An 18,873-nucleotide genomic window follows, 5' to 3' on the forward strand; every position below is an offset into this window, starting at 1 on the left:
TCTTGCCAAACATTCATGCCTTACTGTGTCTTCCAAATTTTAAAAGTTTTTAATCTTTCAAAAATTACTCTATAAAATGACAAAGCACATCATTATGCTGGTTACCTCATCAACACAATTGTGTTTTGGGAACCACTAAATTTAAAACTGTTGCAGGGCACTTTGCCCTTGACCTGTATCACTCAGAAAGCCAAGCATGCACACATGACTGAGAGGCCTGGAAGTGACAGAAACACTGAGTAACATCTCAAAAGTTGCATGATTGATAAAAGCAGACACTTGAAACTTCCTTCTCTTTTGAGACACCTCATAAAGTGCCTGCACAGTGGTAATTTTTGAAGTTCTGGTATCTTTCATCCCCAAACTGTGAGAAATAAAAATAGCAGTTTATTGATTTTTCTGAGTTCCTGGTCAGAGAGCTGTTCTCCCCTTCCCTGCAGTTATTATCTAACTTCTTTTTTCACTTAGAACTTTGAAGTTTTCTTCTCTGTGTTGTAACAGATTCAGAAGCCCCCATGGTCTGAAAATTATCAGTGTAAATGAGGCAGCATTTCCATTTTATTTGAATCAAAATCTGACACCTCTAAACTAGATCTGCAGAAAGGCTGTCTGATGGCACCAGTGCTCTGGTTCTGCCACCAGCTCAGGGGTCTGGTGAGCAGAGGGGCAGCACAGGCTTGAGCAGAGATGAGAGAGGATGGGAAGAAGCACAGACCAGGGGCACTGAGGATGGGGTGAGAGTGAGGTGCTCTGGCCTCTTCTGCCCAAACTACACATCTCTCTGGTCAACTGACAATTCCGCCATTCCAGACTTACAAGACAAATGCATGGCAAGGGCTCTGGCTGAGTGGCTGGCTTGGCATACAGACAGCAGAACAAGCTGAGGTAGATGACAGGAAAACCATGACAGGAAAAGTCAGGTCACTGACATGGTCATGCTCCTCACAGACCCATATCTCCTGCACAAGGCCTCAGAGAGCATTCCTCAGCAGTCCTCGCAGGCTACACCCAGCAAAGGCTGCTACAGAGGAGGCCAGCCAGGGAATTAAGACCTGTCTGCAGGAATGGCTTCCCATGCCTGTTTCTCTTCCTGAGGCAGTTCCTCCACTACACCATGTCTGCAGCCGTGAGAGGCAGGAGGCGTTTCTTGCTCTCTCCTCCCCTACCCAACCCAGGAGAAGCATGGTTGAACGATGTTGTCTGAGAGGTCACAGAAAGACAGAGCAAGGGAACTGAAACTCTCTCACTTCTCAAGGCTTCTTTTATGAGATTCTTTTATTATGACTTTGAATAGAATTAGACAACTTCTCCAAATCCAAAATAAAAATGCATGGTTCCTATTTCCTGAGTGGAAATGCATAGCTGAGCACACACTGTCCTCAGTACACCACTCTCTTCTCAGTGCTCTGGACACCTTCAACCCTGCAGGACCTGACTCTGCAAAGGCAGTGTCACCTGCACTGAATGGCATCTGAATGCAAACTGGCAAGAGAGGTCAACATTAAAACTGGGTGAGAAACCCAGGGCAGAACTTGGAAGTGAGATTAAACTGAGCTGGGTGTTTCAGAGGGAGGCAGTATGACAAAACCAGATCAGACAGTAATGACTAGGCAAGGGCTGAGCCCAGAAGAGAGACTTAGATTTGCCTGAGAAATCTATAACACAGCAATTATGAAAATGAGACTGAAATGAAAAAACTGAAAAGCAGAAACTGTGTCTGACTAAATTAAAGGAATGGGACTGCACAAGGCATTGTAGTAAGGGAGAGACAAGACTACAACAAACAGCCAGAAGGAGATGAGCAGCAGAGTTGAAGCTAGCAAAACCTGGACAGAAAAGCAAATAGCTCTTGAAGGACCTTCTGTAAAAGATGTGGACTGGAACCCTGGCCTCTGAATACCACTTTTTTTCAGATTTCTGAACACACTTACCAGCAAAAATGTTTGTAAACAATGTTGGTATCAAGATGCTGGAATATAAAATTTCTGTATTTACACTCTATTTTACAAAGAGCCTACTTTCACCCATCCCTGTCAAACGAGCACTGGATTCACCTGTACGAAAATTAAAAGCACATGTTCTCAAACACAAGGCTGAGTTATCAAACACTGAGCCCATAAGGAGTGGAAGCTTCTAATTTTAATGCTTCCACAATGCAGTTTAGTTTATCAATAATACCCTCCTCCTCTCTCATGGAGATATTGTGAAAACCAATGAGGCATTCCAGGACTACAGTTATGGACATAAGGAGAAACACACTATGAAAACAACCACTCATTATACAGAAGAGAATTTCAATAGCATACACTAAAATAATGAGGCCATCCATTCAACTGCAAAGTAAGAGAAAAATTAAGATTATCCTCTTGCTAAATGAAGATCACTTAGGTTTTACTGTGTATGAGACAGAAAGCTTTTGAAGAAAGCTACCTACCTGTTTCCCTGTGACTTATAACAGCGTGCATATGCCCACCCATAAGGAGACTAAAGTTTAATTCTGGTATTACTTAACTTTTGCAAGTATCATACTGCTTCTGTTCATCAGACATCCCGCAAATATGTGTGTGTTTAGACTTAGATGGATGAGTGACTATGCCAGTCCATAATGAACAGTATGAAGCTGAAACATTAATCTTTCAAAGGCTCATGAATAGTGACTTATGTTACCTTTCAGTTTTCCAGGGAAAAAAAATTATAAGCAGACCAAATGCAAATGTTAAGAAAGTGCATAATGCTGAAACGGTTATGCTTATAAGCAAAAAACAACAAAATGTTTATAACACTCTTCGGTACCAAGTGACCACTGTTTGCTAGAAAATAAGTAATCTTTAACCACCAGAGCTTGTGCTGGACATTCAAAGTATCTGCGGTTTTAGTACATTATAATTATTTGCAGTGAGTTACAAAAAAGTAATCTTGAAGACAAGGATTTATTTCCCAATTAAAAATATTAACTATTACTGAAAAATAAAAATATCTATAGCCAAGAGCTATTTTTAGCTGAAAACATCTCATTCTAAGGGAGTGCAAGCAGATGTGCATCAAGAATGATAAATGGAATAGGGTTTTATGTGCATTATAAATGTGAAGCAAGGATTGTACTCTAATGTGATAACAAGAGCAAAACAGATGACTCTGTTTAGAGGTATCAATAAATCAAGTATGACTTCCTGTACATAAAACTTCTAAATATTCTAAGGTCATTGGCCTTGAAAAGACAAAGTAAATATTTCAGTATTTTCAGTAGATGAAAATGTAACATCTATTAAAGAAATTACTGCACCTGGTGTAAACATCACTCTTACAATGCAAGATTTTTGTTTAAGAATGTCTTATGGAAACCATTCAGACAGAACAGTATATGTAGTATTCTATACATATAGTGCCCTACTATGTTGATATAATATTTAATATTGTTTTTGAGTTGATCTGCATTTTTTATTCACAGTGCATTTGTTTAAAACCTTCAATTCTAAAACGTCACGTTCAGCCAGAAGCTTTTGACTACATTGGAGTTACATACATGTCCTATAATGCTTGTAACAAAAGTGGGGTGTAAGCCCTTGTCATAGGGATAGTCCTACAAGGACTGAAATAACCATTTACAGATGAAGGAGTTGAGGCACACACCTGCAAGACACTCAAAGAGAGAGAATGCTTTGCACAAGTCCAGGGAGATGACATCCATCACTCATCCCTTATCCATCAATGCTGTAATGTCATCTTAGAAGGCCACCAAAATTATCAGGCATGATTTTCCTTTAGTGAAGCCATGTTGGCTGTCATCAATCACCTCTTTATTGGTCGTGGGCCTTTACATAATTTCCAGGAGGATTTGTGGCATGATCTTGCCAGGCACCAAGGTGAGGCTGACCAGCCTGTAGTTCCCTGGGTCTTCTTTTATTCCATTTATAAAAGTAGGGTTTATATTGTTGTCATAATTTTCTAATGGAACAGAACGGTAAACTCTTGTTTTCTTCTTAGATTGGAAAACCAGGGCCTTATTGCCATTTACACTTGAATTCCTTTGTATTACTCTAGTAATCTAGTAGCAGTCTAAAGGACTCTGAGTATGGATAGGAAGAAAGGCTTCTGGAGATTATAAAGAATGTTAATACTATGTAATGTACTGCCAAACAATTAGGACTTTTTTTTTTTTTAAATGTGGTCTACCAAAGTGGTTTTGCTGAAACTAATAACTCATTTTAGAGCAACAAAAAGTTGAGTCAAAATAAGTATGCCTTCACTAAATAGAGAGACTCTGAGAAAAATCAAGGACATTTGGCAAATTGTCCAATAGAATATTTACACTTTAAAAAGGCCACAAAATCTCCTTTTTAGACTGTGTTTGAGAGAAGGAAGCAAACCAAAATACTGATTGATAAATGAGTTAAAATAAAAATGCTTTGTATTAAAAAAGACTTTAAATCAAATGGCTTGGATTTTTCATAGTGTAAACCTTCAATTTCTGCTGTCACAAAATGGCATCAGAGCTCTCTAGTTCTGCAAAACTAAATATTGCTCAGTGTCAGCATCAGGCCAGCATTATTTTCTGAGAGATATTTTGTATTTGGGGGAAAGTAGAGAGCATTTTTGTGGCATGCTGATGTTTTGAAAACAATGGTTGTTTAGAATTGCTTAGAGGAGTGGAATGTCAGAAGCAGTCTGAGAGAAAATGGATTTGTTGGCAGAAGACAGGCAAAGTGGTCAAACCATGTGCTAAGTGCAGTTTGTGATATGGCTTTTTGATATGTGCTGTACCTAGCACACCTGTGTATTTGGTTAATGAGCAGCAATATGGAGCTGTCTCTATAGGCTGTCCAATTTCAAAATGTACATTTGAAATGTCGATTGCCATAGCCAGCAGCCAGATGTTAAATTCATGTTAATATTATTGGCATGTCTAGAAAAATGTCAAACTTTTTGGCTAACAAAAAATTTGAATTCTCAATAAAGTTAATTTGCAGAATGTTTTTTCAACATGTTTTTCTGACTTGCACGATGAAAAGCTGTGGGTTTTGAAATGACTAATATTCAAGATGGCTCTAGTTTAAAAAACACTGGAAGTTCCAGCCTGCATGATTCTTGGTGGGGCTTCAGTGAATGATCTTATTGGAAATAGATTAGTTCCATAAACTACATTTGGAAATAAGAGTAATAATACTAAGTGCAACCAGATTGCTGAAGAAAAAATCCAACCACAATTACATCAGGACAGCACTAGACAAGTGTCTTTTGTTTTTCACTTATAAGTACAAGCAAATCCTCAACTGTTTCAGCAAAATTCTTGAGCTTTCAAACCAGAAAGATAGTCAATAAAGTGAGAGAACTGGGGCACTTTGCTCTCTATTAAAATATTCAGATGGCTTCTTCAGTTAAATAACTGCAATGGTGTTTTGTGTGAACAGTACAATTGCTGAAGAAGGGCTTTGCTTTGTTGTTTAATTATCAAATATGAGAAAAGCAATCCCATGCAAAATTTGAAAGTATCAGAATTTTTTTAATGAAATTCTTTTATAACAGAACATGTCTGCTTTTGTTTTCATGTGGAAAATGTGGAGATCTTGGAAGGAAAATAAAAGAGAGCATTTTTTATATCTCATACTTTAAATTTGATTGAACCTCAGACTCAAAATAGTACTCAAAAATGTAATGATATCTTTATAGATGCAAGATTAAGTTTTACTTAAAGCAAAAGTAAAAATTGAAATCCCCTTATTTTTCAGATTGCTCTGCTATATTAACCAGCATCTGCTATATTACAGGAGATGGATCTATCCATCTTTGGAGATTTACAAGTTTGCTAACTTGCAAAAAACTGAGCTCTGTCAACTTTTCCAGTCTCATTTTAATACAATTGCTGAGCTCAATGAAATATGATACTGCTGTGGAGAACCAGACTATCATTATCTTGCTTCTCTGATTATCTGGTTTTCTCACTTGGTGATAGAGAGGAATAGGCATTGTGAGGCACACAGTGAGAAAGAAGCAAATAATACAAGAACACTGTAGCAGTGAAGCAAAGTGGTGCTCAGGTTCTTGTATCCCCAGGGGTTGCCTGACTCTTGAGTCTGTTCAGAACTGAGGAAATACAAGTATGGCTTGTGGAATACTCTTTTCCTGCTCTGCAGAAACCATGTCTCAGATTGTAGACCATCTATGCAGACTTGCTAACACTTTGGTATTACTTCACTTTAATTTGATTCACATAACTCTTTTAAATTTGATTTCAGAGAATCATAGTCATGGAATTGTTAAGTTTGGAAAAGACCTTTAAGAGCGTCAAGTCCAAATATTAGCCTAGCACTACCACCCTGTTCACCATTAAACCTTGTCCTCAGGTGCAATATCCCCACCTCACTACAACCTCCTTTCAGATAGCTATGGATGAAGTCTCCCCTGAGCCTCCTTTCCTCCAGGCTAAACACCCCCAGCTCCCTCAGCCACTCCTCATCACACCTGTGCTCCCAACTCTTCACCAGTTCCATTGTCCTTCCCTAGACATGTTCCAGCACCTCAGTGTCTCTCCTGTAATGAGGAGCCCAGAACAGAACACAGGACTCAAGGTGTGGCTGCACCAGGGCTGAGTACAGGGGAACAATCACTGCCCTGGTCCTGCTGGCCACAATATTGCTGATCCAGGCCAGGATACCATTGGTCTTCTTGGCCACCTGGGCACAGCTGGATTATGTTCAGCTGCTGTTGACCAGCACCCCTAGATCCTCTTCCATCAGGCAGCTTTCCAGCCATTCTGCCCCCAGCCTGTGGAGTTGCATGGGATTGTTGTGACCCAAGTATAGGACTCAGAACTCTGTCTTTGGCAAAGCACAGCTTTTGTAGCTGTCTTTTTCCAGGAAGTCATTAGTAGTATTTTTCATGTCTTTTGAGTTAAGCCACACATTAATTAATGGACCACTACCACTCATTTTTCAACATTCTGAGTGTGGAAGGGATTGGAACCAAATTTAGTTACTGCACAAGAAAAGGTGGTGCTAATGTTTCTCGGCTCTTGATATTTCTAGGGATATTTTCTTAAATTTTGCTAAAAATCAGCTTGGATCAAGCCCTGTTTGTCTTTTGAAGGGTCAGAATCATAGTGAAGTCAGTATTTTCACTTCTAGGGTAAAGTTATTTAAACTTCTTTCCAAAGCAGATTTGGAAACATGTAGAAGTGAAAGACTTTCTTTTATATCACTGCAAATTAATATATATCTTTGCTTTGATGACACTTTCAAGTGCCCAGAACAACAAATTTACAAACCAAGCAAATAAACTTAAGATGCTGCAATCCCACACAGCTGACTTCAGAAGCAAATTAATTTCTTGTAAGTGAAACCTGTTGTCAGGGACTTCATTCTTTTATGGTTCTTCGGAAAATGATACATGACATGTAGAATGTGAAAAACTCTTACAAGTGTAGTTCATCTGGATTTGATCTGAAGTGGAAAGGAAGCAGAAGCAGAACAGGCTGAAAAGACAAACCTCTTTATAAAATTTGCTCCTGTGTTTTTATATATTCTACAAAGCAGAGCTCATATATGGCTTTGAATGAGAGCATTTTCAAGATATTCTTTTCTTGAAACTTAGCAAAACAAAGCAATAAAAAACCCAAGAGATTGCTGAGAAATTAAGACCAAATATATTCTACGCATGTATTATATGTAATCTTAAATGCAAGTTAAGCTTGTTCAAATTTGTTTCTTTATAACATTTGACAAAAGGAAAGATAAAAGGCTTTCTAAGGAAAATACTAATTTTCATATGAAAATTAAATTATCTTTTACTGATTTTTTTTTTATTTCCACATGCACAAAATACATCTGGTCATCGATGCCTGCAGGTGTTTATTGAAATAGAAAAAAAGAAGTAGTTTTGCATTAAAAGGCCCAGTAGAAATCAGTTTCCTTTTTCTTGCATGTCCTGTATCAGATTCATTCATCGATATTTACTTCAGTATTTTCAAAGGCATATAGTGATCCCTTTACATTTTTTTTAAATGCAAAATTCTATTTTGGTGCAATTCTGAGGGAAGGCTTTCCCAAAGATTTAGACTTCTTTTAGGGGATTTTGGAAATTCTAGGAATGCAAACACTGTCTCACCACAAAAGCCATCAGCAATTCCAGGATTTTTCCCCTTTTTTTCACCCTTTACTTTTTGAGGCTGAGATACAAAAGGGAAAAGTTCCCTAAACACTCTCTTGACAAAAACATATAATAAACCATAAAAATCTGGAAAAAGTGAAATGCAAAATGTGGGTAGGCATGTAGGTGTGAAGGTGACAAGGCACTGGAATCAATTGCCTGGGGAAGCAGTGGATGCCCCATCCCTGGAAGTGTTCAAGGCCAGTTTAGATGTAGCTCTGAGCAATCCAGAATAGTGGAAGGTGTCTCTGCCCATGGCAGGGGGGTTGGAATGAGGTGATCTTTAAGTACCTTCCAGCCCAAAATATTCTATGGTTCCATGACTTTAAATGAAAACAAATTGTCCTTGGTTTCACTGGGGCAATTTTTTTTTGAGGATTTGCAGCTCTTTAGAAAAAAACCCTCTAAATTATAAGCCTTTGCCACAGTCTAAACTTGCAGAGGATATGACAGCTACTTGTGAGGTTTTCTCCACTGAATTATTAAATGAGTTCACATTTCCTTGCTTAATACCCTGTAGTTCTAGGCTAACTCAGTCCTGTTGAAAGCATCACTGTCATCTAATTTAGGCATATACAGAAAAAGTTATACAGCAAATATACTTATCTAGACGGAGAATAAAATAGATGTAGTCTATCACAATATTTATCTAGATGGAGAATAAAATAGATATAGTCTATCACACTTCTTTAATATCTCATGTATAAATATAGGAAGATTTGATATCTCATAGAAATGAGATATCATAATTATGAAATTAATGTCTACTAGCTTGATTACACTTGCAAATGTAAAATTGCTAACTGTGACATGTGGCTAGCACAGGTTTTTCCCATGAGAAGTTTTCTTGTGTTTTGTAAATAAAGATAAAGTTTGGATGTTATTGGAACAGTGTCCCAGAACTTGGGCAGTGCAGGCCTGGCCAATCAGGCCTGGGGGAAGGCTTCTGACTGACCAATCTGGGTGACTTTTTAGAACTCTATATATGTGATGAAATCAAAACAATAAAGGTCATTCCTTCTTGCCACTGAGAACTGATGCATTCATTACTCTGCTAGCTGCTCAACAGCGACAGTGACACAAAGAACAGCTAGGGTAAATGAGTAAGTTTTAAAGCATTTTTACAATACCTGGATGCTTAAAGAGCTCTACAGCACAATATCATGAGAAAAAGAGAAAGATTAAGGACCATGAGAAATTAACAACTTGATTTTGCCTTGCAGGTACAGAACAATCTTCTGTAAAACAACTAGCAAGGGAGCAGCAAATATCTTGTAGGATTGCTATGTGTATACTAACAGGGATAGATACATTTTTTAAAAAATGCATGACTTTATTAGTCTTTTTTTCCAATTGCCAAAATAATACTCAGGTTTGGAGTACTGGACAGAATGACAGCTCAATGTCAGGAATTTTGCAACAATAAATTCCCTGGGCAAGATAGCCTAAGGTGAAGCAAAGTACTTCAAATCAAACACACGCAAATTTGGAAAAATGAAAACCAGAAAGATAAATATTTAATATAGACCACAGCCTATGGGATTGGCTGACTCCTCTTTAATTGCTGCAGAATAAGCACTTAGACCTCCAGTTTCAGGGCTCAATTAAGTGCGGACTTCATACAGCCTGAGAGAAGGCTTAAAGGGCCTGACGTTTCAGAGCTGAGGAGTTATTCTCCCAATGAAAATTTGTAGGGGAAGGATGAGTTTAATTCCTTCCTAATAAAGTCCTGTCCTTATCACATAGAGTGACTAGTTAAAATGGGTTAAAGAGTTACCATTCTGTAAATTAATTATGTGCATTAAATATTAAAAACTGTGAAACACACAAATTAATAAAAATACAATTAAAGATAAGCCCTTCTGTGGTATTTGTGTATGAAAACAAACATGCACTTCAGAGCGAAGCACCCTCAAGAGATTTAAGGAATGTCAATAAAAAAATACAGCTTGTCCTGTAGGAAAACTTTGAACAGTTTTAATTACAAAAGTCTTTAAAATCCAACAGAGGTTTTATGTAATAAGATTAAATCCTGACACTAGACAGAAGCAGTATTTGACAAAGTTTTTGTTTCAGAACAAGATGGAGTCCAAAAAGTGGAAACAGAAAAGATTTTTTATGTTGTTTAAAGATGCTTTCCATAGTTTCTGATTTGCTCCCCTTTAGTAAGGACATAGAGTTGCCTGAATTTTACAGATGGAAAACTGAGGTATATGGAGGAAAAACAAAACAAACAAAAAAAACCCCACAATTGTTTAACACTAGTTAGGTATTAAAACTCAGGCTGGCGTGTAAATACTATTAAAATGTTGTCTCTACATGACTTACTGCTAAATGGTTGTGAACCTTGCACGCAAATGACCATGCTTACTTCCATGGCCTCATCTCCAAGAAGAACAAAGGAGAAGTGCCTCATATTGACAGATAAAGAGCAGACTTAGCCTTTCTTTAGTTATCTTTTTTTGCAAGCGATTGCAACATGGAGCACCTGGAGTGCCCTTTTATACACATTAATGTAGAAGATATCCTGATGACTCCCATGCTGGACTGTGAGATAGATAACCACTGAAGCAGCCAAACTAAGGCATGAACAGTTACACTGCGAAGAGATCACACATTAATGCACTTGAAATCCACAATACTGGTAGAATTGGGAGCATCCCTTTGTTTTTCAGCAAAACAAGTGGCTTTAAAATTTGCTATGAATTTGTTTAATAAAGGTTTCAACCTTTCTTATGTTAAACATTTTTTGGATATAAGCCATGAATGCATCCTTGCAGAAAAGAATGCAAACAGCTGCCAGGGCTGCAGCACGTGATACCTGATGGGTTTTTGTCCTTTTTCATTATACTTTTATTCTCTCTTTATATCCTTTTTACCCTCTCCCATTCCTGTACTTGTTACTCCCTGTACCTTAGCCCCATGTATTTATAACCCTTGTACCCTTGCCTTGCTCAGAATTCTTTGGAGAAGACGAAACAATCTCCACAATCTCAAGAGCATGAGGCACCAACCTTGAACAGAGCCCCATCACTGAGACATGTTTTTATAAACTAAGTTGTAACCTTTTGGGGGGAGGTAATTTGAATAAGGGGGCAATTACTTCATTTGTTAGACTTCTCATTGGGGAATTTGAGATAGGTATGCTAATCTATGAAGCCCATAAACTGTAAACACATGATATAGTCGCTGTCTTGGTCGTCAGTGTGCATCTGGGATCCTATTAAACCAAGGTAATACCCTTTTCCTATGCTGCATGTCTGCGTCTCAAATTTTTTCACCAGTGATAAGGCATCACAGGAACAGCACCTCCAGCAGTCTGAGGGAAGTGATCCTTTCCCTCTAAGCAGCACTGGTGAGACCACAGCAGGCATGCTGAATCCAGTGTAAGAGGGACATGAAGCAAGTGCCACAAAGGGCCACAAAGATTGCTAAGAACTTAGAGAATCTTTCGTATAGACTCTCTCTATGATGTGGAGTGGTTGAGAGTGCTGGGACTGTTCAGTCTGGAAAAGAGCAGACCTAGGAAGGAATCCTATCACAGTGTGTGCAAATACCTGATGGTGCTAGTAAAGGTGACAGAGCCACATGGATAGCACTTAAAGCAATGGCCACAAGCTGAAATCTCTGCCTTTGAAAATATTGAGACCAAAATGGACACAACCCTGAATAACTTTCTCCAGTTGACCTTGATCGGAGCAGAGGGCTTTGGATTAGATGATCTCCAAAGGTCTATTCCAAACTCAACTATTTAATGATTATTCAAAGAAAACAGCAACAGGGAGGCAGACAGGTTACTATGGACACCTATATGTCCCAATCATTTTTTTCACTGAAAAATATTATGCTCTATGAAATTAGTACCTAAACTCTAATTTACATCCCTAAACAAGTCAGCCAGCCCAAGTTTAAAGCACCATTGGTTCCTCTGTGAATGGCAGCTGGGTAAAGGGGAAACCTAAATAAAAATTAATCAGGAAAGTTGCATGTATTTCTTCCCTGGCAACATTACTCAACTCAACTACTAATGTTGATCTAGGTAAGAGAAGTCATGCTGCAGAATTTCACTTGAGGTATGCTGCATGATGGTGTTAGTGCTGGCAAACTGTTCCAAAGCAAACGTACAGCCTGAGCAGCTAATTCCCTTTGTTTCCAAATGGCCAGCTTATTCCTGCTAGATGCAGCATCATGCCCCTGAATGATTGCATAAGGACAAAGCTAATGCTCAAAAGAAATCTCTGGGTAACAACCACAGTCAACTCGGTAGTGAGAGCACCCTTGGACAAAACAATAGGTTATATTGACACCAAGGTTGTAATTCCATTATATGAGTGCTGGATAGAGTAATTCTATCTTAATATTTCACTCTTAAGAGAATTCCCACACCACAGTCTATGTGTGTTTTTGTTGGTCAGCTCTATAAATTGTTTGGAGAATATACCCAGCTAAGGAAAACTGACAAAAGTTAGGTTTAGTTAATACTGGAGCCAATTTCTCCACATTGAATGTGTAAGTTTTAAACAGAAAGTAATAGAGTCAACCCCAGTATATGCTAAAATTTTTTCAGGTATAAAGAGGTGTTATTTTGTCTAGAGCACTTAAATTTTTTCCCCCCATAATTAAGATATTGTCCCCTTTTTCCTCCTTCAGGAGCTGCATGGGTGCCATGGAAAATTTCAATAGAATTGAACAGAATGTAACATAATGTTGTAAGCATTTAGTGGCATATTATTGAATTTAAGACTTGTATAATAGTATTATAGAATACTTAAATGACGTAGGAAATTGCTTGTGAAGACATTTGAAATACGTCACAATAGATATATACAACCTCACCAGCTTTTAGAAACACTGAATCTAATTCTTATTCCTTGTGTTGATTGCATGTGAACTACTTCCCATTAATCACAACACCTTTACCCCAAAATATCAAAAGGTCTGAAAAATAAAAAGGAGACCATAAGTGAAAAGTAAAGCTCTAATTTTTATGTCAAAGTCAATTCTGTCTGCCTTATGATACATTTGTGTACTTCTGACCAGCATGAACTGAGCAAAGTTGCTCTGATTCAATCAAACTTGTCTCGGAATTACTTAGCTTTTGTTAGTTTTGGTCAGATCCCATAATACTTTTCAAATTTCTAGAGTTTATTTTTATTTAAAGAAAAAGCAAAAACTACTTTTTATTTTGTCTAGACAATAACATCTATAACTAAAAGCCTTTGCAGAAGAAACTGCAGCTGTTAGGGATATATCCTGAAATTGCCCTTGTGTTTAATTTCTTGCATTTGCCTTTTAGCTGGAATTGAGATGGAGGAAATGAAGATAAAGCACATTTATATAGGAATTCCCAAGATGTTTAAGTATTCTCTCATCTACTGCACAGAACTGAAGCAAATGAGCTCAGCTCTCCAGGAAGATTTGCCAAGTGAAAGGAAAAATAAAAGCTTTGTGCAATTTTCTAAATAAAAAAATCAGAGCCACATAACTTGGTTTCAGTAGTTTGCAGATCTACCAGATTGCTGCAGCCTGGTGTGTTTTAAAGTGTTTATGTGAGGAGCTTGCATTGATTTAATCTCAGATTTTATATGATTTGAGGGTTAAGAAGATTTTTGGCTCTGAGAAATAAACACATTTAATACCACCTACTGATTATGGTTTCACTTTCACAGGACTGCTAGCTTTTGCAGCAAGAAGGCTCTGAGCAGAGCCTTGACATTTTCAATGCTACTCTGAGTGGCAGCTTTGAAAAACTTGCAGCTACATTAACAGGTACCCTGCAGATCTGGCCAGGGACAAGTCAATGAAGATAATATGATCATGGAGTATATTCCAAAGCAATGTACTGCAAGAACTAAATCAACACAGGTTTAGGAATTCCAAGTCCAAGAAGACTCACATCCAACCACATAAGGGGTTATGTATGGCATGCTCTAGTTTCAAATCTGCAAATTCCTGGACCCTTCTTATGAAAATACATCTTTCTGGCTTTATCAAAAATTTATTGTTTAATGAAAATAGACTTAGAATACTTAGGATGGAACATCCAGCACTCTCAGATGGAAATAATAGGTGGTTATGTGAGGGAAAAATAATCTTCGGCATAACAATTTCACAAACATCAAACTACTTGCACTCAATTTAAAAGAACAGCTTGTTCATATTCGTTTTAAATATCACCAGTATTAGATGATGGAGGCTCTGGGCTCTGGAGTTCCCAAGCTCTGATGAACTTAGAGTATGGTAAGCAGAAAATTGTGATGAAGCCTCAGCTCTACTGCCTGGACTAGCTCAGAGGTAGAGGACGAAGATGATACCACTAACAACTTAGAGGTCTTCTTGTGTCGCTCCAAATTATCCTCTCTTTATAGTGGTTTTAAAAAGACTCACACACAAATTTTCACCGTTTCCTAGCTGTCTATTTAGACAAATAGATTTGGGGGTTTTTTTAATTGGGTTGAAACTCCATTTCTACCCATAATTTCAGTTGTTTTCTGCAATGCTGTTATTACAGGCAAATTGAGGTAAGTCCTGTTTAATATAAGTAACTTACACATGGATAAAAGTACCACATTTTAGATTCCTACTTACGGACTAGGTTTCTCATAATCCCCTCGTAATTTAAAATCCTAGTTAAGAATTAAAACAGTAAACAGAAAAGAATCAACACCTAAAGGATTCTTGCATAACATACAAGCAACAAGAGCTATTGTGAAGCAGAACACAAGGATATATATAAATAAATCATAAGGATCCTTTTAAGAATATATCCAATTCAAAAATTTTGCATTTTCTGAGCTAGAAATAGCTCTATATATATGTATTTATTTTCAAAACAGTCGAAGAACCCTCCCCTTCTGAAAAAGTTGGATTAGGCTCTTAGTCGGGAGCTCAGAGACACATTAAAAATACCATTGTGAGTTGGTTTAAAAAAAAAAAATTAAAAGCATTTTTTATTGTGAAATGTTCCTTTGGACTTATAAAAGGAAAAATGCTTGCTTTTTCTTCTAGCAGAATAAGCCCCAGACATTTGGAAAGTATCTGCTCTGAGTCACAGGCACAGGAGTCTGCAAAGTACCCCTTTATGCAATCAAAGACACTCACCATTCCAGTGTTATGTGCACGTCAGTACATCAGATGCACTATTTTGGTTTTTCCACAGGCACTCTGAGATCAGACACAGTCTTGGCAAACTTTGTAAATCATGCCTCAGCCTGACCCGACACTTCAGCCTCACAAAGCTGGAGCTCCTAAACACTCCCATGTCACTGAGCAGGGATCTCAGCACAGAGGCTCAAACTCATCAAAGAATCCTTTGACTGCTGAGTTATGAGGAGACTCCCTTCACCCCAGCAAAGGGTCCAGGGAGAGGGACAACATACCTGCTGTGTTAGCTTTAGAAGTCATACACTGTTTGCAGAAGGGGTTATCTTGTATCCACACTCTCTGATCTAAGCTAATGTTTGTTTACAGAGACTGCAAAGCAGGAGAGCTAGAGAGCAGGAATGTTTCACAGTAGTACTTGTGGTCTGCTTTATAAAGGGATCTTTGAGACAACCTTTAGGGGTGCAGAGGGAGAAGTCACCTGTAACAGCCACATCAGGAGATTACTATTTCCAGGAAAAAGTCTAACTCCCTTTTCAGAGTCTGAGCAATCATTTGAGTTTAAATTTTGCTTTCAATGCTTTCATAGAAACAAGAAAATAAACCATGAAGTGTATCATAGCTCTTTTCAATCATTTTTACAGCTGGTGAGCCCAACAACTAAAATCAAATACTCTAAGCCATCTACTGGTTCAGTGACTCCCAACTGACTTTTTTCCTTGGCACTAATCACCCTCGGTGGTGTCTGGAATTTTTTAGCCCACATACTCACAGAAGAATGGCCCCCAAAAAGTCTTGATTAAGAAAATGATAGTACTTAATTCAAATGTTATTGACATAAATGTGTTAACTTTGTGACCACAAAAAAGAAAACCCCCTGTCTGCATTGCGATTTTCAATTTCCACTGCTGTAAAACATTTTAAATTTCTCCTTCCAAAAGTTAAATTATATTTACCAGTAGCATGGATGCACTTACATTGATTCTTGAATTCTCATGAACAATGCAAACTCCCAAACTATAAGACTGCTCAGGCTCCCTTGGAGTGACCTTTGGATAGGTTTGAATTGTACATAAAAACATACTTATTATTCTATTACTCTTAGCACCTCTCCGTGATAAAGAATTAGAAAAATCTGTTAAAAAAATTCAATGTCAAGAGTAGCTAGTCAAGAAGACTAGAGCAGATAGCCATTATAGTAACAGGTAACAAAAATATTATTGGTGTGGAGAGAAAGCATTTTTGTGACTCTAGTCTGTTTTCAGTTTCTAAGGTATTTTCTGAGTATACAGCAAATCTGCAGTATGCATGGCCAGTTGAGTTTGTCACCTGGAAAAGATAATTAGGAAATGCTGCTTGTTTTGATATATTGGTGGTTCTTTTACTCTGAAGTGCAGCCAGAAATACAGGCCTGGTCATGTACTGGATGCATTGGGGCACGAAGGAGCAACATGTACATGGTTGCTTAGCTTGTAACTGTATACAACATACTTGAAAGCCCTCAAAACCAAGCAAGACAACCATTTTTGCAGGCACACGTGTTTGAATCAGGGTTTGGGGCTATCCTATTCATAAAATGTCAATCAACACCATTTTGCCCTTTGCCTTTCCTCTGATCACAGTGGTTTAGTGTGCACACACTATGGTTCCCATAGCATACTGTAATATTCAATCAGGCATAAACTTACAAAAAGAGCAGGGAGTCTCAGTACTATTTTAGATGCATTATAATTAGCTGCTAACTGCTGTTTGGCTATCTGGAATTTTTCTATGCTAACTTCACTGGCTGGTTCAGGAAATACTTCATGCACTTTTTTATTATTGTTTGAATTATTTCAATTAAATTTATTTGTGTAATAAGAAGAAGTCAGGTTACAGTCCGTTGCACGCACTGAAAATCAAACAAGGGCTCTTTAGTTTTCAGTTCTCCATGCCTGTGAACATTGGGAAAGCACACTTGTGTATAAAAAATATTGCTCAGAAAATAATACCACCTGATCTAACTCAATGCTATTGCACCCTTTCCAAAAACACAGAGGAAAAGAGGTTCTTAAGAGTGGTAAGGAAAGACTGCTTTAAATTTTATTCCATTCAGGCTAATTTTACAAAGAAGTTATGAAAACATTTCAATAAGATCCCTCTAAAAACCATTATCAGGAGCTTTTGCAGTGTCCTTTCTCAAGGACTATGCAGGCGCCATGCCTGATTTGGGTATAACATCCTTGCAAGTCACTGAAAGGTTGAGAATACAGCCACGTCTAAGAACACTTAATACGCTGTGAGATCTGTTTGTACTTGAAGCAATGCTTTTGAGACAGGTCCAACTCTGAGAGCTGCAGACCACTGAGAGCACTGAGGTGTGTGCCAGTATTTACAACAAAGGGCCGATGTGAGTGGAAATGGCCATCTCTGAAAACAGAGCTGAAGAGCTCCTCAGAACACCATCTCTGAAGCTGCAGCTCCTGACTTCTCTGCAGTGCTGTACACATTTAATTCATGGTTTTAATCAAACCTCATCCAAAGACAGTGCTAAAATTAAATACAGTGCTCAATTTTTCATTGGATTTCAGATCCCAGCATTCTAGAGCAAGAGAGAGAAGACAAGAAAAAAAGCTGCTATGATTTTCTCTTGGCAACATGCTTTGATTTTAATTAGGCTATTATCATTTTTTAACACAGTTGTTTGGAAATCTGGCTAGTATAATGTAGAGTGAAGTCAGCGGAGCTATTGCAGTTTACGCCACTAACTCTAAATTTCATCATCTGTGGAGAATTTTTTTCATTTGTTCCCTGCTGTCAGACATAATTTAACATGATAATTTTTTGATGTACATTCAGCTTTGCGCACTTTCCTTTGTTTTGCCGGGATTTTTTCCACTGTTGTCAGTGATCTACAATATCAACATATTCCTCTATCTGGATCATCACTTTAGAGTCTGAATAGCTTCTCTGCCGGATATCCAAGGGTGGTTCCCTTGTCCTGGTGGTTCCAAGGGCCCACAGCCTGAGTTTCAACATATGGGGTAGACTTCCTTTTACTGGAATCTTTGGCTTTCTCAAAGCACTATCCCTTTTCCTAATCTGAGAGTCATACCAGGAGCCCTGGAGTTCTCAAAGCTAAAGGCTGCTTGGAGAAGAATTCTAGTAGAAGTAAATTTCTGTTAAGAAACAGGAAATCAGTCCAGTAACTGATGTCAGGATGGGAGAAAGCATAGGAACATTAGGCAACAGGTCTCCACAAGATCGAAGATCATCCCCTTGCAACTTGCTGCAGCTGTTTTTAGCAGTCTGGCTAAAGTCTGTTCCACATCATAATCACCACCTTGGCATGAGTTTGGGCATTTAGATTACTGCACCGATTGGTTTTCTGGGTGAAAATCAACCTCTCCCATATTCCCCTACTCCCCAAGGTTATTTTAATCTGCATCAGTTTGTATGTGTGGAGAGCCAGATCAAAGGGCTTAGCAAGCATAGTGGAAAAGTAACAGAGGCTGGGTCACCTTAGCTCAAGCTGTGCAGCTGAATAGACACAACTTCTGTCAGAGAGTTTGGGGAATTACATTAGACACATATTCCACAAGAAATTCTTTTATTGCTATAAAGATTCACAGGGATTAAAAAAAATAGAAT

At 38.1% G+C, this 18,873-nt stretch overlaps 1 long non-coding RNA gene across 1 annotated transcript in view; it reads right to left on the reverse strand.

Moving 5' to 3' along the window:
* Positions 1-15,493, reverse strand: part of LOC146436271 (uncharacterized) — an 88,947-nt gene extending 73,454 nt beyond the window's left edge. Inside the window, exon 1 of the long non-coding RNA XR_014852603.1 lies at positions 15,244-15,493. This is a non-coding gene — a long non-coding RNA (uncharacterized LOC146436271). The remainder of the gene's footprint in view (positions 1-15,243) is intronic.
* Positions 15,494-18,873: the final 3,380 nt, after the last annotated feature.

The sequence above is a fragment of the Lichenostomus cassidix genome, chromosome 5, assembly GCF_008360975.1.
Source record: "Lichenostomus cassidix isolate B80296 chromosome 5, HeHo_3.0, whole genome shotgun sequence".
Classification (NCBI taxonomy): domain Eukaryota; kingdom Metazoa; phylum Chordata; class Aves; order Passeriformes; family Meliphagidae; genus Lichenostomus; species Lichenostomus cassidix.